Here is a 6,930-nt window from a genome sequence, read left to right on the forward strand (position 1 = left end):
TGCACGGACCCCCCGCTCCGCTTCACTTGCAGATCCGCCATTTTTCGGATCGGGCTGCTCCGCCCCGCCCCCGCTCCGCCCACTTCCGCTCCGCTCCGCCCGGAGCTCCAGATCCGGAGCTCCGTTTCCCCCCCCCATAGGCTTGCATTGAAAGCTAAAAAATTATACAACTTTTTTTCTGTTCAAGTTAGAAACCTCATGTTTGGCACCATGACACCTCATGGGGATATACACACGCACGCCAAGTTTCAAAGCAATCCCATCATCCCCTGATTTTTGGCGAATTTTTGAAAATCGGGCACCCCACACACAACATCCCTGCGAGGTGTGTTAAAAAACACGGGGAAAAGCCCGTTCAGATGAAGAAAGAGAAGTTTCCCAGAATCCCAAGTTACCTGTTTTGCCTATGCCCTCCTCCAACTTTGGGATCATCATGACCGGGAGCTGACTCTGCCCCTCAGCCCTTTGAAAAAGGTATTTTTCCCGCCGATTTTTTAAAAACTTCTAGCCCGCGACCCGTACGATGCAGAAAGTTGAGAGTGGTCTCAAAATGACCCCCATCCACGACTCTCTGTGCACAAGAATTTTCAGAATGATAGCTTAAACCCCCCCCCAGTTATCCCCGATTCTTTCCTTCAATGCAATCCTATGGGCGAAAAGCCGAAAACGCAGTTTGAGCCGCGCGGTTGACCCGATTTTCACAAAAATATAGCCCGCGACCCGTACGATGCAGAGAGGTGAGAGTGGTCTCAAAATGACCCCCATCCACGACTCTCTGTGCACAAGAATTTTCAGAATGATAGCTTCAAAAACAACGTAGTTATGCGCGATTATTTGCCGCAATGCAATCCTATGGCGAAATGTTTTCAAGATGGCGACCGGAGCGCTCCGCCTGAACTCGGAGCTCCGAAAAATGGCCGCTTCTCTTCGCCTTGCTTCTAGGGGGTCCGCGGTCCGCTCCTACTCCGCCTCTGGGTAAGGCGGAGCAGGCCAATCCGCTACTGCTTCTACGCTCCTAATTGGAGCGGAGCACATCCCTAGTTTATAATGGTATTGACAACTGTTGGGGCCAGGACACACTCTATATACCATTTTCAAACCATTTTCAAAGCGTTATATCCTGCTTGGTGTAGAACTGGCCCCAATCCAGCCCTCCAAGGTGTGTCATATACACCACACTCTCCCCACACCCCAACCTCCAATTGCTCAGTGGTTTCCCATCTTTTGCATGGTTTTCACCATGCTGCTCATAAGGCAGGGAGAGCTTTCTGAAACAGCCTCAACAATCCTGGCATAGAAGGAAAAGACTGTTGGGTTTGGGGGCTCCCCCTTCACCCCCTTGAGGAAGCCTTCAATTGCCCTGGCATCCAAGAACGTAACTATGAACAAACATCAGTATGCTTAGGGCTGCCGATTTCTTTTGCCGTTTATTTTATTTATTTATTTATTTATTTATTTTATATCCCACCTTTTTTCCTCTAAGGAACCCAAGGTGGTGTACATAATGCTCCTCCTCTCCATTTTATCCTGACGACAACAACCCTGTGAGGTAGGTTGGGCTGAGAGTCTGTGACTGGCCCAAAGTCACCCAGTGGGTTTCCATGGCCGAGTGGGGACTAAAACTTGGATCTCCCAAATCCCAGTCCAACACCTTAGCCACTACCCCACACTGGCTCCATTTCTTGTTCTGTTTTTTAACTGTGCTTTGATGGATGCATTTTAATTTGTGTTTCAATGAAGTTTTTGTTCTGTTTTCCATCTGCATTTTATTATTGTTGGCTACTTTGAGCACTGTTTTAGGTGGAAAGGCTGGATGCAAATAAAGTGAATAAATATAAGAACATTAGAAGAGCCATGCTGGATCAAACAAGGGTCTATCTAGTCCAGGATTCTGTTCACACAGTGGCCAACCAGTTGTCCACAGGAAACCCGTGAGCAAGACATGAGAGCAACAGCAGCCTCCCACCCATGTGTCCCCAGCAACTGGTGTACATAAGCTTACTGCTTAATCTTTGTAAACTGTCCAGAGAGCTTCGGCTATGGGGTGATATATAAATGTAATAGATGATGATGATGATGATGATGATTATGATGATGATGATGATGGTGCCTCAGGTCCTGGAAGTAGCATATAGCCATCAAGACTAGTAACCATTGTTAGCCTTCTCCCTAGGATTTTCTCTAACCCCCTTTTAAAGCCATCCAAATTCGTGGCCATCACTACGTCTTATGGTAGTGAATTCCAGAGTTTAACTATGTGCTGTGTCAAGAAGTACTTCCTTTCATCTGTCCTAAATCTCCTACCAATCAGCTTCACGAGATGACCCCAAGTTCTAATATTATGAGAAAGGGAGAAAAAATGACTAACTATTCACATTCTCCACGCCATGCATAATTTTGTTTGTCTCTGTCACGTCTCCCCTTAACTCGCCTTTTCCCCAAGTTAAATAAATCTGAAAATGGGATTTCTCCCTTGCTTTACCAAATATTTGATTTTCCTGTGGAAGCCAGGAACAGAGCTATGCATGCAGAATACTGCCTGCCTTTCATAGAAAATGGGTCAATATTCGGTGTCCACTGATGACAAATGAATCAGATGAACCCATTCACAACAAGGAGGAAGGAGCCAGTCTGGTCATGGAAAGAAGAGGAGCCAATGGGAGCAGGCTGGCCTGTCACTGCAGCCTTCCTTTTTACAGCACCATCTATGGATACAAAGATTTGCAGCTCGCTTGCCGAAATGTTTGATTACACGAACAATGATCATGTTTTGTGGCTGTCATAATTCTCAAAAGAAATAATGCGTGTGTCAAACACAAGGCAGAAAAAAAGTTATTCTTTTCACATGAATAGCCCACCATTGTACACTTACCCTCTTGATCACCTATTCCATTATTTGAATGAATATCCAATGCACTGCTTTCTTTCGGGAAAGCAGGTGCAAGTTGAAGCAGGAAGCCTGCCAATGAGGATGATAAATGGCCTTTGGATGCGAAGGACCAACATTTAACATGAATGCAATACAGCGAGGCACTAAAATGATCTCATGGTCATAAATTATGAGAAGGAACACATTGTCCCGTTCATATTAAAAGGGAGGGAAATAAAATCAATTCAAAAACTTACACTATCCCAAATTTCCAAAATTCAGGGGGGAAACCCCTTGTTTGGTTGTTTTGAACAAGAATACTTAGGCAAGCCCTCAATCTGGCTTTTCTTCAAATTCATATGAATGGGCTCATCTACACCAAGCAGGAAATTCCACTATGAAAGCGGTATGTAAAAGGCAGGAGCCACACCACTGCTTTATAGCAGTACTGAAGTGCACTGACAACTGTTGGGGCTCATTGAGACATACTATATACCACTTTCATACTGCTATATCCTGCTTGGTGTGGCGCCTGCCTTTTATATACCACTTTCATAGTGGAATATCCTGCTTGGTGTAAACGAGTCCAATGTTTCCTTTCGTTGGGATGGTTTTGTCCAGAAGTTTTTCTTTGGACGTTTTGGATAGCCCTAAATTTATGTCGGCACAACCAAAAAGACAATGGCTGTAAGGAAGAAGAGTGCTGGGCTTCCCCACAAAAATAAAAGTCTAGTGTGCTTTTTTGCATGGCACTAAAGGAAGAGTTCACATTCACCCATCCACTGGAGAGAGAATACACTTCTGTCACCTGGAGCACATCTTAAGGATTCTAGTTTCTTTTGAGGATGGCACTGGCATCCAGTAGGACTAAACCAAGAGCTCCTTCTCTCATTCTCCCGGGCAACAACAAATAGCATCTTCTCTCACTGCCGTTTTGATCTTTCAGTAGTGATATTCCAGGATGTACAAGTCTACGTTGCTCACGTACACTCTTCATGTATTAATTGTCGAATACTATTATTGCACACATGATGTGAAATTGTACACACTGTATCCACAATTTGATCAATCTTCTCCTAGAAGGCAACTCCCTATGTTGTTTCTTATTGTCCATAGTAGGAAACAGGTTGTCAGACTTAGGCCCAATCTACACCAAGCAGGATATTGCACTATGAAAGTGGAATGAAAGTGGTATACAAAAGGCAGGAGCCACACCAAGCAGGATATAGCACTATGAAAGCAGTATATGGCATGAGTCACTGGGCCCCAACAGTTGTCAGTGCACTTCAATACCACTATAAAGCAGTAGTGTGGCTCCTGCCTCTTATATACTGCTTTCATATCGCCTTCATAGTGCAATATCCTGCTTGGTGTAGGTTAGGCCTTGATCCACCAGGGGTGGCAAATCCTGTGGTCCTCCGGATATTGTTGGACTCCAACTATCATCAGCTTCTGCCAGCATGACCAATGGTAGGGATAATGGTAACTGCAGGCTAACAACACCTGGAGGTAGGGATGTGCATATCAGCAAAATTTAACCTTGTGAAAGTTCTTCAAATTCCATCTCAAAGCTCATTCTGACTTGAATCCATGTCAGATTGAAAGTTTCCCCCTTTTTGCATGAAAACCCATCCCTATTTTTGAGCATATTTTTCTAAACCTACACATTAATTGCATGAATTCTTCTCAGATTGATCAAAGCCTATTTGTGTGCATTTTCCAGAAGTACACAATGTTTTGGTTCTGCAAATCACATTGCAAGCTTAGAAATGTAAGGACTTTGAGGACAGATTGTGTCCAAGTCCATGTTTGGGCTGGAAAGTGTGAACTGGGTAAATCCTGATCAAAAACTAACTGCAACAAATGTCTCATACCTCCCTACTGGAGGGCCACAGGATCCCTCCTTGTGTGACAGGCTCTTAGGCTTATTCTGTAGGGGTCTTCCAAAGTTATTAATTGCATCATTTCCATGCAGTAAGAGAAAGCCTTAGATGTGACCATAGGTGTCCTTAAGCATTGTAAGTTCCTCTTACCCTTGCTTATAGTTTCAGTTGTTCTTTTTATGTTATCACCTGAAATGCCTTCAGAAATGCCACTCCTTTCTCTCATAATTGTTTCATATCTCCCTTCTTTATCTGTGCATTCCACAGGTATATGATCCAACAAAGAAAGCCTTATTTCATTTAGCAGTTTGACCTGGGTAAGATGCAAAGATGCTTGGGAAAGCTGAAGAAGAAGAAGAAGAAGAAGAAGAAGAAGAAGAAGAAGAAGAAGAAGAAGAAGAAGAAGAAGAAGAAGAAGAAGAAGAAGAATCGGACAACAGATAGGAATAATGGCCCAGGCAAAAGATGATGATGAACTGGCAATACTTGAAAAAGAGATCAAGGAATTTTGGACTAAGTTCCAAACCACTTGTTGCAGTGAGTCTATTGACCAGACTTTGGGACTAAGAAATTTATGGGATGAGTCCCTATGCAAGCTTTCCGATAAATGGTCCAAGAGACTGAAAGAAGGAGATGAAATAATCAACAAATTTCACGAATATATGAGGTCTGCCAAAAGAATAAATCCATAGAAGAAAAACAGGAGAAATTATCCAAAGTTCTTGCTAATATTAATGACAGGGAAAAACAAGACACAGACTTGATGGTCAGCATCCAAGAGCTCAAGGAAGAATTAATCAGAAAAAGTAAAACTATAAACAAAACCACAGAAGAGGAAAACCACAGGGAGGAAAGACTTTGTAAGGCTGAAAAACTCTTTAAAGAGTGACTTGGGTTAGAAATACGCAACACGTCTGCGAATCATTTGCAATTTATATTCCACAATATTGACGAGAAAGATTTTGACAAGCCCTACATGCTTACCCTTTCCATAAAAGAAGAGGGAGCTTAGGAAGTGATCTCTTGTTTGCCTCCCTTGGACTGCATAGAAGAACTTCAGCTAAAAGTGAGAGAAACCAACAATTTTTCTGCATTTATTGCTAACGTTAGGAAAGCCTTCATTGCTTTGACTTTTAAATGATGGGTATTCCTGCTCTGAGCAGGGGGTTGGACTCGATGGCCTTGTAGGCCCCTTCCAACTCTGCTATTCTGTGATTCTATGATGATGATGATGATGATGATGATGATGATGATGATGATCTCTCTTTTCTCACTCTTGGTGGTTTTTCTAGATGAACATGATTGGCTTTTTCAAGTCATGCTGTCTTTTACTGTTTCAGAAATTTCCTGACTATTGGGCATGTTTTAAGTATGACTGCTTTCTGGATGTTGGTGTGGTGGATGTACTTTGGTAGGCCCAGTTTCTGAAGGTTTTCCATAAAAAAAAAAAAAAGATGTGATGCTGGTGACTGATGTGACTAATGGAATAATTGTAACTTTCCCCTGTTGTCATAGTTCTTTAACTTCCATAGCCAGTGGTGTATATATATCTTCTCTTTTCCTCTTCCTTTTCTACAACATTTTTGCTATCAGGTATTGCTATATCAATGAGGCAGGTGTGTTTTTCTTTTTTGTTTATGACTGGTATGTCTGGTCAATTGCAACATATTGTATTATTATTATTATTATTATTATTATTATTATTATTATTATTATTATTATTATTAGTTGTGGTAGCAGTAGTGGCATTCTGTGTAGCTGTACTGCCCAGGAGTAGAAAAAGTATTTGATTGAGGCTGCTTCCTGTGTGGTTCTTTCTTTATAAGTATATACATTGGCACTGAGGAGAAAGCAACCTTTGCAAACTAGTAATCTTTGGGCATGTCCGCACCAGCCATTTATCCTGGGATCATCCCGGGTTCATCCCTGTGCGTGCAAATGACACACAGGGGATCCTGGGAGCAGGCAGGGATGATCCTTCCATTTTCCTGGGATAACCCTTAGGTGTAGAAAGGGCCATTGTGTCTGGAATTCACTTCAGTGTTTGTTGCTGGGTCTACGCTCATTAAAATCTTGCTGCCAATCATGGTTTCCAAATGAAAGTACAGCTTGGAGAAAAAGACATTCACATGAGCTTTACTCATGGTGGTACACAGTTCCCACAACCATCACCTACAT

At 42.6% G+C, this 6,930-nt stretch overlaps 1 pseudogene; it reads left to right on the forward strand.

Annotated features, from left to right (window-relative positions):
• The first annotated feature begins 5,200 nt into the window (after positions 1-5,200).
• Positions 5,201-5,889, forward strand: LOC134404011 (kinetochore protein Spc25-like; annotated as a pseudogene).
• Positions 5,890-6,930: the final 1,041 nt, after the last annotated feature.

This window comes from Elgaria multicarinata, chromosome 9 (assembly GCF_023053635.1).
Source record: "Elgaria multicarinata webbii isolate HBS135686 ecotype San Diego chromosome 9, rElgMul1.1.pri, whole genome shotgun sequence".
In the NCBI taxonomy this organism is placed as follows: Eukaryota; Metazoa; Chordata; class Lepidosauria; order Squamata; family Anguidae; genus Elgaria; species Elgaria multicarinata.